Source organism: Scyliorhinus torazame, chromosome 27, assembly GCF_047496885.1.
Source record: "Scyliorhinus torazame isolate Kashiwa2021f chromosome 27, sScyTor2.1, whole genome shotgun sequence".
In the NCBI taxonomy this organism is placed as follows: domain Eukaryota; kingdom Metazoa; phylum Chordata; class Chondrichthyes; order Carcharhiniformes; family Scyliorhinidae; genus Scyliorhinus; species Scyliorhinus torazame.
In genome coordinates this window covers 38,476,606-38,494,726 of record NC_092733.1, presented here as the reverse complement: position 1 = coordinate 38,494,726, position 18,121 = coordinate 38,476,606, and positions in this window count along the sequence as shown.

Below are 18,121 nucleotides of genomic sequence, written 5' to 3'. Positions count from 1 at the left end.
AGAAGTGGCAGATGGAGTTTAACCCTGAAAAGTGTGAGGTTGTCCATTTTGGAAGGACAAATATGAATGCGGAATACAGGGATAACGGTAGAGTTCTTGGCAATGTGGAGGAGCAGAGAGATCTTGGGGTCTATGTTCATACATCTTTGAAAGTTGCCACTCAAGTGGATAGAGCTGTGAAGAAGGCCTATGGTGTGCTCGCGTTCATTAACAGAGGGATTGAATTTAAGAGCCGTGAGGTGATGATGCAGCTGTACAAAACTTTGGTAAGGCCACATTTGGAGTACTGTGTACAGTTCTGGTCGCCTCATTTTAGGAAGGATGTGGAAGCTTTGGAAAAGATGCAAAGAAGATTTACCAGGATGTTGCCTGGAATGGAGAGTAGGTCTTACGAGGAAAGGTTGAGGGTGCTAGGCCTTTTCTCATTAGAACGGAGAAGGATGAGGGGCGACTTGATAGAGGTTTATAAGATGATCAGGGGAATAGATAAGAGTAGACAGTCAGAGACCTTTTCCCCGGGTGGAACAAACCATTACAAGGGGACATAAATTTAAGGTGAAAGGTGGAAGATATAGGAGGGATATCAGAGGTAGGTTCTTTACCCAGAGAGTAGTGGGGGCATGGAATGCACTGCCTGTGGAAGTAGTTGAGTCGGAAACATTAGGGACCTTCAAGCAGCTGTTGGATAGGTACATGGATTACGGTAAAATGATATAGTGTAGATTTATTTGTTCTTAAGGGCAGCACGGTAGCATTGTGGATAGCACAATTGCTTCACAGCTCCAGGGTCCCAGGTTCGATTCCGGCTTGGGTCACTGTCTGTGCGGAGTCTGCACGTCCTCCCCGTGTCTGCGTGGGTTTCCTCCGGGTGCTCCGGTTTCCTCCCTCAGTCCAAAGATGTGCAGGTTAGGTGAATTGGCCAATGATAAATTGCCCTTTATGTCCAAAATTGCCCTTGGTGTTGGGTGGAGGTGTTGAGTTTGGGTAGGGTGCTCTTTCCAAGAGCCGGTGCAGACTCAAAGGGCCGAATGGCCTCCTTCTGCACTGTAAATTCAATGATAATCTATGATTAATCTAGGACAAAGCTTCGGCACAACATCGTGGGCCGAAGGGCCTGTTCTGTGCTGTATTTTCTATGTTCTATGTTCTAACTCTCCAATCTATCTATATTTTGCTGTATTCTCTGACAGTCCTCCTCGCTATCTGCAACTCCACCAATCTTAGTATCATCTGCAAACTTGCTAATCAGGCCACCTATACCTGCGTCCAGATCATTTATGTATATCACAAACAACAGTGGTCCGAGCACGGATCCCTGTGGAACACCACTAGTCACCTTTCTCCATTTTGAGACACTCCCTCCCACCACTACTCTCTGAGCGGACTGATTCTGGTTAAAAGGGACGGAGCGGTTCATGAACCAGGAGTGTTGCTATTTCAATAAGAATACAATAGAATCCCTGCCGTGCAGAATGACGCCATTTGGCCCATCAAATCTGCACCGACCCATTGAAAGAGCACCCTCCCTCGGCCCACAGCACACCCCAGCTCCGTAACGCCACCTATGGCCAATATGGCAAAGCCAATCCATATCTATGGACAGTGGGAGCAAACCGGAGCTCCCGGCGGGAACCCACGCTGACACAGGGAGAAGGTACAAACTCCACACAGACAGTCACTCGAGGTCGGAATCAAACCCGGGTCCTGCCGCTGTGAGGCAACAGTGCTAACCACCGTGACGCCCAATTCCGAACATTCCACTTCCTGTTCCTAATCACTCATTTATGATAATTGTGGAGAATGTGTTCGAAACACGTCAGAGGAATGGACACAAGTCAAGTTGGAACACGGAAAACCAGTTGTAAAGTGGATAGGATGCAAGCAGCCTGTCTGCCAAGAGATGAAATTGCTGGGCCTCTGACACAAATCTTTGTGTCCTGATTGCCACAGGTGAGATCCCCGAGGATTGGAGGGTCGCCAATGTTGTACCGTTATTGAAGAAGGGTTGCAAGGATAATCCGGGAAATTATAGGCCAGTGAGCTTGACGTCAGTGACAGTGAAAATGTTGGAAAAGGTTCTCAGAGATAGGGGACGGAATTCACTGATAATGGGGCAATGACCACCCGCCCACGGGAAAACGGGCGCCAATCGCTCTGTGACAGTCCAGAGGGATTCTGCGTTTTGAAGTGGGCTCGCAGGGCCCCGGAGTAGTCCACACAGCTGCCGATACGGATCCCTGCTCGACCGGTCCCGGGTCCGCGTAACATGGCGGACCCATACAGCGGGCCGGCCCCCACAATAGAGGCCCCCTCCCTCCCCCCCCACCCCCAAGATAGAGTGTGCCCGCCGACGGTGGCCCCTGATGGTGAGCCTGGTCGCCCTGGAGGCCCCCCCCCGGTGACCGATCCCCCCGCCCCCCCCACCAGGGCGGCTGCGGACTCTGCCCGCAGTGGCCACTCCGAGCTCCCGCCAGGTGGAACCACGAGGGAACCACGCCAGCGGGAACTCGGCCAGTTGCCAGCGGAGAATCGCTGCGAGGGCCTCTTTCAATGGCCCCCGATCGCCGCCAAATCAACTTGGGGCGCCCGACTGGCGGCAACTCACCGGACCGTGGAGAATCGTGGCAAGGCTTCCGACCCGATCGCGGATCTGATGTTCCATTCTCCGCCCCCGCGCCGAGCGCGATTTCTGCTCGGACAATCCCGCCCAGCATCGCTGCACATTTGGGAGTAAATGGTCTGATTAGCGACAGACAGTATTGTTTAGTACGAGGGAGGTCATGTCTCACTAATTTGATTGAATGTTTTGAAGCGGTGACAAAAATAATTGACGAGGGAAGGGCTGTGGATGTTGTCTACATGGACTTCAGCAAAGCATTTGATAAGGTCCCTCATGGCTGGCTGGTGCAAAAGATTACATCACATGGGGTCATGGGGGAACTAGCTGGATGGATCCAGAATGGGCTTGGCCACAGAAGACCGAGGGTAGCAGTGGAAGGGTGTTTTTCCGAATGGAGATCTGTAACTAATGGAATTCCACAGGGATCAGTTCTGGGACCTCTGTTCTTTGTAATATATATAAACGACTTGGAAGAAAACGTAGCGGGTCCGATTAGCAAGTTTGCGATGATATTAAGATTGCAGGAGTTGCGGATAGTCAGAGAATACAGCAGGATATAGATCGGCTGCAAAATTGGGCAGCGAAATGGCAGATGGAATTTAACCCGGACAAATGAAAGGTTTGGGTTTTTGGCAGGTCCAATTCAGGTGGGAGCTGCAGAATACATGGCAGTATGAGTTCCACGGTGGCGCAAGTGATTAGCACGGTTGCCTCACGACACCTAGTCCCAGGTTCCATCCCGGCTCTGGGTCACTGTCCGTGATGTGCAGAGTAGGTGGATTGGCCACGTTAAATTGCCCCTTAATCGGAAGAAATGAATTGGATACTCTATTTATTGAAAAAAAATACATGGCAGCACCATCAGGAGCATAGAGACACAGAGATCTGGGCGTGCAGGTCCACAAATCCTTCAAAGTGGCAGTACAGGTGAAATGGTGATGGAGAAAGCATACGGACTGCTTGCTTTCATAGGACAAAAGCTCAAAAATTATGTTACAATTATGTAGAACGTTGGTTAGGCCACATTTGGAAAACTGTGTCCAATTCTGGTCATCGCATTGCCAGAAGGATGGGGAGGCTTTGCAGAGGGAGCAGGAAACGTTTACCAGGATGTTGCCTGGTATGGAGGGTATTAGCTATGAGGAGAGGTTGAATAAACTGGGATTGTTCTCCCGAGAGAGACGGAGACTGAGGGGCGACCTGATAGAAGTTTATAAAATTATGAGGGGTACAGATGGGGTAACAGTTGGAGGCTTTTTCCCAGGGCGGAAATGACAATTACAAGAGGGCAAAGGTTCAAGGTGAGGGGGGAAAAGGTTCAGTGGAGATGTGCGGGGAAAGTTTTTTACACAGAGGGTGTTGGTGGCCTGGAATACACGGCCCAGTGAGGGGGTTGAGGCAGACAGATTAGCCACCATTAAGACTTAACTGGATAGGCACATGAACAGACTGGGTATAGAAGGATACAGGCAATTGGTCCAGATAGGATCACGTGATCAGCGCAGACTTGGAGGGCCGAAGGGCCCTCATACATAATAACGACCGGATGGAGTGGAGAGCGTCCGGGAGGACCTCCTGCCACCGTGAAACTGGGAGGTCCCTGGACCGTAGGGCCAGTAGGACGGCCTTCCAGACCGTGCCGTTCTCCCTCTCTACTCGTGAAAGAGGACCCCCTGTCGCTGTGGACGTATGCGGGGCAACCGAACAGCGTGAAGATGCTGTTCAGGGCTTTAATGACTGTGGCCACGGTCATGTCAGAGCAGGGAATGGCGAAAGGGAAGCGGGAGTATTCGTCCACCACATTAAGAAAATATGTGTTGCGGTCGGTGGAGGGTAGGGGCCCTTTGAAATCGAGACTAAGGCGTTCAAAGGGGCGGGAAGCCTTAATCAGGTGCACACCATCCGGCCTAAAAAAATGCGGTTTGCATTCTGCGCAGATGTGGCAGTTCCTTGTGACTGTACGGACCTCCTCTAAAGAGTATGGGAGATTGCGGGACTTGATAAAGTGGAAAAACCGAGTGACCCCCGGGTGGCAGAGGTCCTCGTGGAGGGTTTGGAGGCGGTTAATTTGTGCGTTGGCACATGTGCCGCGGGATAGGGCATCGGACGGCTCGTTCAGCTTTCCGGGACGATACAAAATCTCGTAGTTGAAGGTGGAGAGCTCGATCCTCCACCTTAAGATCTTGTCGTTTTTGATTTTGCCCCGCAGTGCATTATCGAACATGAAGGCTACCGACCGTTGGTCAATGAGGAGATTGAATCTCCTGCCGGCCAGGTAATGCCTCCAATGTCGCACAGCTTCCACTATGGCTTGGGCTTCCTTTTCCACTGAGGAGTGGCGGATTTCTGAGGCGTTGAGGGTCCGGGAGAAAAAGGCCACGGGTCTGCCCGCTTGGTTAAGGGTGGCCGCTAGAGCTACGTCGGAGGCGTCGCTCTCGACCTGGAAGGGGAGGGACTCGTCGATGGCGCGCATCGTGGCCTTTGCGATATCCGCTTTGATGCGGCTGAAGGCCTGGCAAGCCTCTGTCGACAGAGGGAAGGTCGTGGTCTGTATTAGGGGGTTGGCCTTGTCTGCGTACTGGGGGACCCACTGGGCGTAGTATGAAAAAAACCCCAGGCAGCGTTTCAGGGCTTTTGGGCAGTGCGGGAGGGGGAATTCCACGAGGGCGCACATACGTTCGGGGTCGGGGCCTATTATCCCATTGCGCACTACGTAGCCCAGGATGGCTAGCCGGTTTGTGCTAAAGACGCACTTGTCCTCGTTGTACGTGAGGTTCAAGGCTTTGGCGGTCTGGAGGAATTTTTGGAGGTTGGCGTCGTGGTCCTGCTGGTCGTGGTCGCAGATGGTTACATTGTCGAGATACGGGAACGTGGCCCGCAACCCATGTTGATCAACCATTCGGTCCATCTCCCGTTGGAAGACCGAGACCCCGTTTGTGACGCCAAATGGGACCCTTAGGAAATGGTATAATCGCCCGTCTGCCTCGAAGGCTGTGTACTTGCGGTCACTTGGGCAGATGGGGAGCTGATGGTAGGCGGATTTGAGGTCCACGGTGGAGAAGACTTTATATTGGGCAATCCGATTGACCATGTCGGATATGCGGGGGAGAGGGTACGCGTCTAGTTGTGTGTACCTGTTGATGGTCTGGCTATAGTCTATGACCATCCTTTGTTTCTCCCCTGTCTTCACTACTACCACCTGCGCTCTCCAGGGACTATTGCTGGCCTGGATTATGCCCTCCTTTAGTAGCCGCTGGACTTCGGACCGAATGAAGGTCCGGTCCTGGGCGCTGTACCGTCTGCTCCTAGTGGCGACGGGTTTGCAATCCGGGGTGAGGTTCGCAAACAAGGACGGGGGTTGCACCTTGAGGGTTGCGAGGCCGCAGATAGTGAGTGGGGGTATTGGGCCGCCGAATTTGAAGGTAAGGCTCTGTAGATTGCATTGGAAATCTAATCCCAGTAAGGTGGGGGCGCAGAGTTGGCGAAGGACGTTTAGTTTGTAGTTTTTGAACTCCTTCCCCTGCACCGTTAGGGTAACTATGCAGAATCCTTGGATCTGTACAGAGTGGGATCCTGCAGCTAGGGAAATCTTTTGTGCGCTGGGATAGGTGGTCAAGGAACAGCGTCTTACCGTGTCGGGGTGGATAAAGCTCTCCGTGCTCCCGGAGTTGACTAGGCATGGTGTCTCGTGGCCGTTTATTAGCACCGTTGTCGTCGTCGTCTGGAGTGTCCGGGGCCGAGCTTGATCGAGCGTAATTGAAGCGAGACGTGGTTGTAGTAGCGGGGTGGGGTCCGTTGTTGCCGTCCAAGATGGAGTCGGGGATGAACAAAATGGCTGCCCCCATGCATCGCACATGGCTGGGGGGTCACAAGATGGCGGCGGGGGTGGACAAAATGGCCACCCCCACGCGTCGTATAGGTTTGGGGTGGTCCAAGATGGCGGAGCCATTCCTCCCCTCGTGGTGGCTGGGACCTAAAATGGCGGCGTCTGCAGGTCGCACATGGGGCGCTGGGGGGTTTGGGGAGCGTTAGGACCGCGCGGGGCTCCCCCATCTCCGGGGACAGCGGTGGTCGGGACCCCAGTTGGTAGCGCCGGCGGGTCAGACGTGGGGCGCGGGGAGGGGGGGGTTAGGGGGGCGTTAGAGACGGCCAGAACTCCCTCTTCTCCGTGGGGAGTGATGGTCGGGACCCAAAGTGGTAGCGCCGGCGGGTCATACATGGGGTCCGGGGGGGGTTGGGGAGCATAAGCGGCGTGCAGGGCTCCCTGTTCTCCCAGGACCGCGGTGGTCGGGACCCAGAGCGGCTGCGCCTGCGGGTCGTACATGATGCGCTGGGGGGGTTGGGGAGCGTAAACGGCTTGCAGGGCTCCCTGGTCTCCCGGGACAGCGGCGACCTCGCGGGACCGGCACACAACCGCGAAATGGCCCTTTTTCCCGCAGCTCTTGCAGATCGCTGCGCGGGCCGGGCAGCGCTGCCGGGGTTGTTTCGCCTGGCCGCAGAAATAGCAGCGGGCACCCCCGGTGCGACTTGGCGTTTGGACCGCGCAAGCCTGTGGGGTGTCCGGGGGTGGTGGTGGGTTTGTCGCGACGGGTACGTACGGAGCCCAATGGGCTGCCGCGCGGTCGGGGCAGTAAGCACGGGTATTACGCGCGGCCACGTCTAGGGAGGCTGCTAGGGCCCGGGCCTCAGAGTCCTAGCGACTCTCTTTCTAGAAGTCTTTGGCGGATTTGGGAGGAATTCATACCTGCCACAAAAGCATCGCGCATTAACATGTCCATGTGTTCATTTGCGTTCACCGAAGGGCAGCTGCAGGCTCGTCCCAAAATCAGCAGCGCGGCGTAGAATTCGTCCATCGATTCTCCGGGACTTTGCCGTCTCGTTGCGAGCTGGTAGCGAGCGTAGATTTGGTTAACTGGGCGGACAGAGAGACTTTTCAGTGCTGCGAACGCCGTCTGGAAATCCTCCAAGTCTTCGATGAGGGAGAAGATCTCCATGCTTACCCTCGAGTGCAGGACCTGTAGTTTTTGGTCTTCTGTGGCCCGGCCGGTGGCCGTTCTGAGGTAGGCCTCGAAACAAGTCTGCCAGTGCTTGAAGGCTGCTGCCGCGTTCACTGCGTGGGGGCTGATCCTCAGGCATTCCGGAATGATCCTGAGCTCCATAGTCCTTTTTAGGCACGCTTAATAAATTGTAGTGCACAAAGACTCCGTGAGACGAATAGAGTGAAGTCGATGAGGCTTTATTAAGCGTGGCTGTTCCCCCGCAGCTCGATAGTAGAATGGCCTGCGGGGGAGGACTCCGGCTTCTTATACTCCGCCTTCAGGGCGGAGCTAGAGGTCAACGGCCAACCAGGACCCAGGATCTGTCAGCCAATGACATTAGGGCTTCCAGTCCAACATGACCCCCAATACATATTACCACAGACACCCAGTCCCAGAGAGGGAAAGGACAGTGTATCTAACACACTCACACCCAGTCCCAGAGAGGGAAAGGACAGTGTATCTAACTCACTGTGACACCCAGTCCCAGAGGGGGAAAGGACAGTGTATCTAACACACTCACACCCAGTCCCAGAGAGGGAAAGGACAGTGTATCTAACTCACTGTGACACCCAGTCCCAGAGGGGGAAAGGACAGGGTATCTAACACACTGTGACACCCAGTCCCAGAGAGGGAATGGACACTGTATCTAACACACTGTGACACCCAGTCCCAGAAAGGGAAAGGACAGTGTATCTAAAACACTGTGACACCCAGTCCCAGAGTGGGAAAGGACAGTGTATCTAACACACTGTGACACCCAGTCCCAGAGGGGGAAAGAACAGTGTATCTAACACACTGTGACACCCAGTCATAGAGAGGGAAAGGACAGTGTATCTAACACACTGTGACACCCAGTCATAGAGAGGGAAAGGACAGTGTATCTAACACAGTGTGACACCCAGTCCCAGAGAGGTAAAGGACAGTGTATCTAACACACACACCCAGTCCCAGAGAGGTAAAGGACAGTGTATCTAACACACACACCCAGTCCCAGAGAGGGAAAGGACAGTGTATCTAACACACTGTGACACCCAGTCCCAGAGAGGGAAAGGACAGTGTATCTAACACACTGTGACACCCAGTCCTTGAGGGGGAATGGACAGTGTATCTAACACACTGACACCCAGTCCCAGAGAGGGAACGGACACTGTATCTAACACACTGTGACACCCAGTCCCAGAGGGGGAAAGGACAGTGTATCTAACACACTGACACCAGTCCCAGAGGGGGAAAGGACAGTGTATCTAACACAGTGACACCCAGTCCCAGAGAGGGAAAGGACAGTGTATCTAACACACTGTGACACCCAGTCCCAGAGGGGGAAAGGACAGTGTATCTAACACACAGTGACACCCAGTCCCAGAGGGGGAAAGGACAGTGTATCTAACACACAGTGACACCCAGTCCCAGAGAGGGAAAGGACAGTGTATCTAACACACTGTGACACCCAGTCCCAGAGGGGGAAAGGACAGTGTATCTAACACACAGTGACACCCAGTCCCAGAGGGGGAAAGGACAGTGTATCTAACACACAGTGACACACAGTCCCAGAGAGGGAACGGACAGTTTATCTAAGACACTGTGACACCCAGTCCCAGAGAGGGAAAGGACAGTGTATCTAACACACAGTGACACCCAGTCCCAGAGGGGGAAAGGACAGTGTATCTAACACACAGTGACACCAGTCCCAGACGGGGAAAGGACAGTGTATCTAAAACACTGTGACACCCAGTCCAAGTGTGGGAAAGGACAATGTATCTAACACACTGTGACACCCAGTCCCAGAGATAGAAAGGACAGTGTATCTAACACACTGTGACACCCAGTCCCAGAGGGGGAAAGGACAGTGTATCTAACACAGTGACACCCAGTCCCAGAGGGATGAAGGACAGTGTATCTAACACACTGTGACACGCAGTCCCAGAGTGGGAAAGGACAGTGTATCTAGCACACTGTTGAAGAAGCCAGGTATTTCGAATACAACTAGTATAGGTAAAAGATAGCTGTTTAAGCATAAATGTTGAGCCCCAGATTTAAATACCCATTTATACAGCATAATTCACTTTTACTGAGGTCCGTTGTTCTGGCAAATGCATATTTTCAGAGTCAGTGTGACATTAAAACAGCACAGTTGCAAGACAATTTGACACTGCGTGTGCTAATTGTCAAGGACAAGGACTGAATACCATAGCAACATGAAGGCACCATTGTTCTCAATGCAGATAACAGCTGGGTCCGAAAAGCTAATGTTGCACATTGAAGATGGTCGGCTTGCCATCAAATCAAATGTGTTTGAGTCTAACCCAAACCAATTTGGATTATATTGGGGTGTAATTAGATGACTTAAGACAGATATGAAAGGGTATAACTGAAAAGTTTCCGCCCGCCATTTTAGTGTTGTTGTATTGTCTCGTGTGTTGTGCTGTGTTGTCTTTTGGTGTTGTCTGTCCTTAATTCTATCTTTGATTCTGTCAGTTTGTCTTTCTGTTAGTTTAGTCAGTTTTGTCCTTAATAGTCTCCATTTTATGAGATGTCTTTTGGGCGTTCTGTCAGTCTACCAGTCTGTGTCAGTGATGTTAGTCCACTTTTGACTTTGAGTTTGAGTTTAGCTGAAGATTAGCTCTCTCTCTCTCGCTTCATGTTTCATTGCCAGACTTTGACCTTTAAAAAGTTACTTTCGAGCTGTCTGCCTAAGCAAAGAAAGATAATGTCTGTAATTCTCTGAAAGCTTCGAATTGTCTACGAATTGCCTTTTAAATGACTTTCAAATTGTAATCAAGCGACTACAAATAAAACAATTCTTTTTGGCACCTCAGAAGTTTTAACTGCAAATTTCTGCTGAGTTCCAGTATTCGCAAAGTGCTACTGATAACCGAATAGCAGAGATAATATAAATTCCTTCAACGTTACACAGTCGAATAATACAAGGAATCGAACAACTTGGCATAGTCCAGAAATAGTACAAATCTTACAACTTGTCGTATTGCGCCAGGACTTGATTCATCAACTAAGTTTCCCCCAAACTTGGCGTAGTTCGACAGGTTAACATCCCATCAATTAAAGATTCTTTCATTTTGGCGAGCCAGCCAGGAGTCAAACCTAGAATCTTCTGATTACAAACCATTTATAATTGGCGTAGTCTGCAGCTGGGAGGGGGAGTACTGAACGACCTTCGGAAGCCCAGGTGACGACGGAATGCTTCGAAGATAATCGGAGGATGTCCGGAACCTACGGGAAGCTTCGGAGATAATCGGAGGAGGCCCAGAAGACAGCCGGAATCCACAGCTAGACTAGGGTAAGAAATATCTTTTTCACCCATTAAAAGTCTTAAAGCCGCTTCAATCAGTACTTCGACTCTTGAAAAGAATATTTTTTATAGACTGTGTTAAATAAATCAAGTGCCAGTCGTTCAGACTATCATAGACGTGACTGGAAGATTAGTCACTGCAGTAACTAAAATAAAACGGCAGTCAGCGATCAAGAAAAGTTCTGGCTGATCCAAATCAAAGTGTAGATTCAGAGCCTTTAGCAGACAGAAAATTACTCCCCACTATATCCAAGGGGGGTACTGGAATACCAGATGTTTCTGTTGAAGATATGTTGGGGGATTGTAGATCTTTCACTCGTAGACATTTTAACCTATGTGAAACCTCAAAAAAAATTGAATCAAAGTATGATATCCCCAGAGGACAGTGGTCCTTCAATAATATCAAGAGAGCATGGGGAAAATACATTGTATTCCATCTGTGGCCATTACTGAAACATGGTTAAAGGATGGTCACGACTGGGATTTAAATATCCGAGGGTATTTTATTTATCCGAGGGATTATTATTTAAATGATAAAATATTAAAACATGCTGCTGTGCTGAGAGACCTGGGTGTGCTAGTGCATGAGTCGCAAAAAGTTGGTTTTCAGGTGCAACAGGTGATTAAGAAGGCAAATGGAATTCTGTCTTTCATTGCTAGAGGGATGGAGTTTAAGACTAGGGAGGTTCTGCTGCAATTGTATAAGGTGTTAGTGAGACCACACCTGGAGTATTGTGTTCAGTTTTGGTCTTCTTACTTGAGAAAGGACGTACTGGCACTGGAGGGTGTGCAGAATAGATTCACTAGGTTAATCCCAGAGCTGAAGGGGTTGGATTACGAGGAGAGGTTGAGTAGACTGGGACTGTACTCGTTGGAATTTAGAAGGATGAGGGGGGATCTTATAGAAACATATAAGATTATGTAGGGAATAGATAGGATAGATGCGGGCAGGTTGTTTCCACTGGCGGGTGAAAGCAGAACTATGGGGCATAGACTCAAAATAAGGGGAAGTAGATTTAGGACTGAGTTTAGGAGGAGCTTCTTCACCCAAAGGGTTGTGAATCTATGGAATTCCTTGCCCAGTGAAGCAGTAGAGGCTCATTCATTAAATGTTTTTAAGATAAAGATAGATAGTTTTTTGAAGAATAAAGGGATTAAGGGTTATGGTGTTCGGGCCGGAAAGTGGAGCTGAGTCCACAAAAGATCAGCCATGATCTCATTGAATGGTGGAGCAGGCTCGAGGGGCCAGATGGCCTACTCCTGCTCCTAGTTCTTATGTTCTAAAATGCACACGATTACACGGTGCAGAACGTGTAAAATGGTCCCTGGTAATTACGGGACAGATACACAGTCAGCAAGAGATTATTGTTAAAAATAAAAGTGATCATCAGCTTCAGTCCACTAAAGACCAACTAAGTGCAGTTGTTGAAGATTTGCAAGTTGCAAAATCCAAACTTGAGCATTATGATGAAATTAGAACAGATTTGCAAAACAAAACCTCTGAACTCCAGCAGATATCTTTTCAAATAACAGAATTCCAAAATCAAGTCTTTGGAGTGGAGTCAAAATACCGACAATTGCAATTAAAAACTGAGCGAATTGAACTTGAAAATTGCAAGTTAATGAAAGAAAGATGTGTTTTAGAAAGAGATATAAACAATGTAATTGAACACTGCAATTCTTTGACAAACAGGCTTTCTGTGGAAAAAATTGAACAAACTCAGAAAGCAGCCCAAGCCCCCCACCTAGTGGCACAATCGACAATTGCACAGCCGAGATCAATTGTTAAAAATAAATCATTTTCTCTGTCGGATGAATCAGACGAAGATAGTGTTCCTACAATACAAAATACTAAAGTAATTCGACTAGCCCCTTTAAAACGCAAACGGGTTAGAGTTGGAAGCAAAAAAATAGAAGAAGATGGTGAAACTATCACTAGAAACATATTTGACCACCAATGGGTTCATGAACAAATTGATCCTTCTAAAATTGACGAATGGTCCAAAGGTCTTCCACACCCTAAAAAGGGTGGTATGACCACATGGGATGGAATTCACAGATTACAAGCCATTTACAGTCTCCACCCATTTGATGGAGTACAAATTCTGACTATCATGCTAGGTACTCATAGAACATAGAATGATAGAGCGCAGTACAGGCCCTTCGGCCCACAATGTTGCACCGAAACAAAAGCCATCTAACCTACACTATGCCCTTATCATCCATATGCTTATCCAATAAACTTTTAAATGCCCTCAATGTTGGCGAGTTCACTACTGTTGCAGGTAGGGCATTCCACGGCCTCACCACTCTTTGCGTAAAGAACCTACCTCTGACCTCTGTCCTATATCTATTACCCCTCAAGTTTAAAGCTATGTCCCCTCGTGCCAGCAACTTCCATCTGCGGGAGAAGGCTCTCACTGTCCACCCTATCAACCCTTAGAAATGAAGTAGAAGTTGCCCTTGGAGACGATTTGCAAAATTTAGAAGCTGGTTGGCTAGCAATCAAGAGTTGTCTATTAAAATTTCGCCCCCCAAGGACCAATTGGTCTAAGATCACAGCTTGCTTTCAAAAAAATGATGAAGATATTCAGGATTTTGAGGAAAGATTTTTACATACTTGGATGGAATATTCAGGGATGACACTCGACAAGGAAAATGACACATGGGATGCAAGCGCTTTAAGTCCATTAAAAACGGCTTTTATAGCCGGTGTTAAACCTGGAGTTTCTGCTGCCTTGAATTTGGTTTTACCAGCTTGGGCCACAGCTGGCACATACCGAGACATAGTGACCGATGCATTCAGATAGATTGTGGTTTGCACAATCAGGCAACTTTTAACACTGCAGCTGCTCGAATGCAGCCTATTGCTCAAATCCAGCCCATGTTACCTGCTGCTCCAGCGGCGGCTGTTGCAGCACCTACAGGAATATCAGCAGTAACTACAATTTCACCACCAGCGCCAGGGCAAACATGTACCCTTGCTCCATTAAAATCATGTAAGAAAATACCACAATGTATTTTCTGTGGTAGAGTAGGACACTGGATGGCAAAATGCTATCAAAAACAACAGATGGATTCGAGAGATGATAATGAAGTAGACAATGTTCACTTCAATACATCTCCACCTCGTGGTCACCCATGTAACACGTACCAACAAGACACACCCAGTATGGCTTCTGGTCAGCAACACTGGCTAAGCAACTACAACCATGGTTTGCTTTTACAGTTAATCAACAACAGTATCATAATAGCCCAACTGTTTACCACATGGCTTTACAGAATCATCTCAGGCAACTGCCTGTTCGGCCTTCCACCATTATCCAATATGAAGATGATGTTCTGATAACCTCCATCAATAAAGATGATCATGACAAAGACTTACGGGTGATCTTGAACCACCCCAGTACTAACAGTCACAAAGCTAGCTTTCACAAAGCACAAATTGCCCAGAAAGATGTTTACTTGGGACAGAAAATTTCCAAACGAAAAAGGGAACTTACTCAGAACAGAACGGCTGCCATCAAAGCAGCTAAAGAAACCTCAATGTATCGCTAAAAAGTTGCCAAGAACTGTCAACTTAAGAAAACTGTCATTATTCTGAACGTTGCTTTATTAATTTAAAGAAATTAACATATCTTGTTAGCTGTGTTTCCTTTAACAGAATCGACAAATTCATCTACAGAAAATCAAGATACAGCACAAGGTTGGTTCAGTTATATATTTAATAAGTTATTGTATTTGATATTTTAAAATAAATGTTTAAAATTAGCCTGGAAATTAAAACTTCAAACAATGTGGAAGCTGGTTTTTAAAAAAAAACAACAATCTTTGATTAAAAGCCAAAGGAACAGGTTGTTCAAAGACATTTGATAACGGGAATTTGGCAGCAATCCAACTTTTACTCCCAGTCCATTTGAGTGACAAAAAAAAAAGTTTAAAGATGCGAATGGCATCATTCCAAGCTATACGCCTCTTTTTGTCTCTGCAAGAAAATTAACCCTTTCAACAAGCTTGTGTATAATCCAGAAGATGTCAAAGACTTGACATCAATTTTGATAATCATTTTACCATTTATTACTAGATCATATGTTCAACTTTTATTGTATAATCATTTTATTTGTATACAAGAAGTTATTATTAATTGTTTATTGCTGAATTATGTAATCATGATATCAATGGTAAGATCTGTAAAATGTTAACCGTGGTATTACAAAATCGAATGGCACTGGACTGTGTGCCAGCTGGAAAAGGTGGCACCTGCGCCCTGATTGGCGCAGAGTGTTGCACTTTCATTCCCGATAACTCTAAAGAAGTTAAAGATTTGGCATTACATATCCAAAACGAGATCAAAAAACTTGATCCACCCCAATTTATCTCTCTCTGGGATAAAATTTGTGGGTGGCTTGGACACACTGGAATGTCCACAATAAGAATAATCTCATTGTCCTGTGTAGCTGTATTCATCATTTACATAACATACCAATGTGATCAAATTTCATTAATTTATTAATTATAATAATTATTTTGAAATACCTGCAATGATTCTTTGCGCTTTTACCTATCCTATCGCATTAATGATGTATTTTAATCTTTTCTGATATATCTCACTTAATTTTTCGATTTATCAAAGGGCCGACTGTAGAAGCCAGGTATGTCGAATACATCTAGTATAGGTAAAAGATAGCTGTTTAAGCATAAATGTTGAGCCCCAGTTTTAAATACCCATTTATACAGCATAATTCACTTTTACTGAGGTCTGTTGTTCTGGCAAATGCATATTTTCAGAGTCAGTGTGACATTAAAACAGCACAGTTGCAAGACAATTTGACACTGCTTGTGCTAATTGTCAAGAACAGGGACTGAATACCATAGCAACATGAAGGCACCATTGTTCACAATGCAGATAACAGCTGGGTCAGAAAAGCTGATGTTGCACATTGAAGATGGACGGCTTGCCATCAAATCAAATGTGTTTGAGTCTAACCCAAAGCAATTAGGATTATATTGGGGTGTGATTAGATGACTTAAGACAGATATGAAAGTGTATAACTGAAAAGTTTCCGCCCGCCATTTCAGTGTTGTTGTGTTGTCTCGTGTGTTGTGCTGTGTTGTCTTTTGGTGTTGTCTGTCCTTAATTCTATCTTTGATTCTGTCAGTTTGTCTTTCTGTTAGTTTAGTCAGTTTTGTCCTTAATAGTCTCCATTTTATGAGATGTCTTTTGGGCGTTCTGTCAGTCTACCAGTCTGTGTCAGTGATGTTAGTCCACTTTTGACTTTGAGTTTGAGTTTAGCTGAAGATTAGCTCTCTCTCTCTCTTCATGTTTCATTGCCAGACTTTGACCTTTTAAAAGTTGCTTTCGAGCTGTCTGCCTAAGCAAAAAAGATAATGTCTGTAATTCTCTGAAAGCTTCGAATTGTCTACGAATTGCCTTTTAAATGACTTTCAAATTGTAATCAAGCGACTACAAATAAAACAATTCTTTTTGGCACCTCAGAAGTTTTAACTGCAAATTTCTGCTGAGTTCCAGTATTCGCAAAGTGCTACTGATAACCGAATAGCAGAGATAATATAAATTCCTTCAACTATACACAGTCGAATAATACAAGGAATCAAACAACTTGGCATAGTCCAGAAATAGTACAAATCTTACAACTTGTCGTATTGCGCCAGGACTTGATTCATCAACTAAGCTTCCCCCAAACTTGGCGTAGTTCGACAGGTTAAGATCCCATAAATTATAGGTTCTTTCATTTTGGCGACACACAGTCCCAGAGAGGGAAAGGAGAGTGTATCTAACACACTGTGACACCTTGTCCCAGAGGGGGAAAGGACAGTGTATCTAACACACTCACACCCAGTCCCAGAGAGGGAAAGGACAGTGTATCAAACACACTGTGACACCCAGTCCAAGAGAGGGAAAGGACTGTATATTGAACACACTGTGGCACCCAGTCCCAGAGAGGGAAAGGACAGTGTATCTAACACACTCACACCCAGTCCCAGAGGGGGAAAGGACAGTGTATCAAACACACTCACACCCAGTCCCAGAGAGGGAAAGGACAGTGTATCTAACACACTCACACCCAGTCCCAGAGAGGGAAAGGACAGTGTATCTAACACACTGTGACACCCAGTCCCAGAGAGGGAAAGGACAGTGTATCTAACTCACTGTGACACCCAGTCCCAGAGAGGGAAATGACAGTGTATCTAACACACTCACACCCAGTCCCAGACAGGGAGAGGACAGTGTATTGAACACACTGTGACACCCAGTCCCAGAGAGGGAAAGGACAGTGTATCTAACACACTCACACCCAGTCCCAGAGGGGGAAAGGACAGTGTATCAAACACACTCACACCCAATCCCAGAGAGGGAAAGGACAGTGTATCTAACACACTCACACCCAGTCCCAGAGAGGGAAAGGACAGTGTATCTAACTCACTGTGACACCCAGTCCCAGAGAGGGAAATGACAGTGTATCTAACACACTCACACCCAGTCCCAGACAGGGAGAGGACAGTGTATCTAACACACTGTGACACCCAGTCCCAGAGAGGGAAAGGACAGTGTATTTAACACACTCACACCCAGTCCCCGAGAGGGAAAGGCCAGTGTATCTAACTCACTGTGACACCCAGTCCCAGAGAGGGAAATGACAGTGTATCTAACACACTCACACCCAGTCCCAGACAGGGAGAGGACAGTGTATCAAACACACTGACACCCAGTCCAAGAGAGGGAAAGGACAGTGTATCAAACACACTGTGACACCCAGTCCAAGAGAGGGAAAGGACAGTGTATTGAACACACTGTGACACCCAGTCCCAGAGAGGGAAAGGACAGTGTATTGAACACACTGTGACACCCAGTCCCAGAGGGGGAAAGGACAGTGTATCAAACACACTCACACCCAGTCCCAGAGAGGGAAAGGACAGTGTATCTGACACACTGTGACACCCAGTCCCAGAGAGGGAAAGGACAGTGTATCTAACACACTCACACCCAGTCCCAGAGAGGGAAAGGACAGTGTATCTAACACACTGTGACACCCAGTCCCAGAGAGGGAAAGGACAGTGTATCTAACACACTGTGACACCCAGACCCAGAGAGGGAAAGGACAGTGTATCTAACACACTGTGACGCCCAGTCCC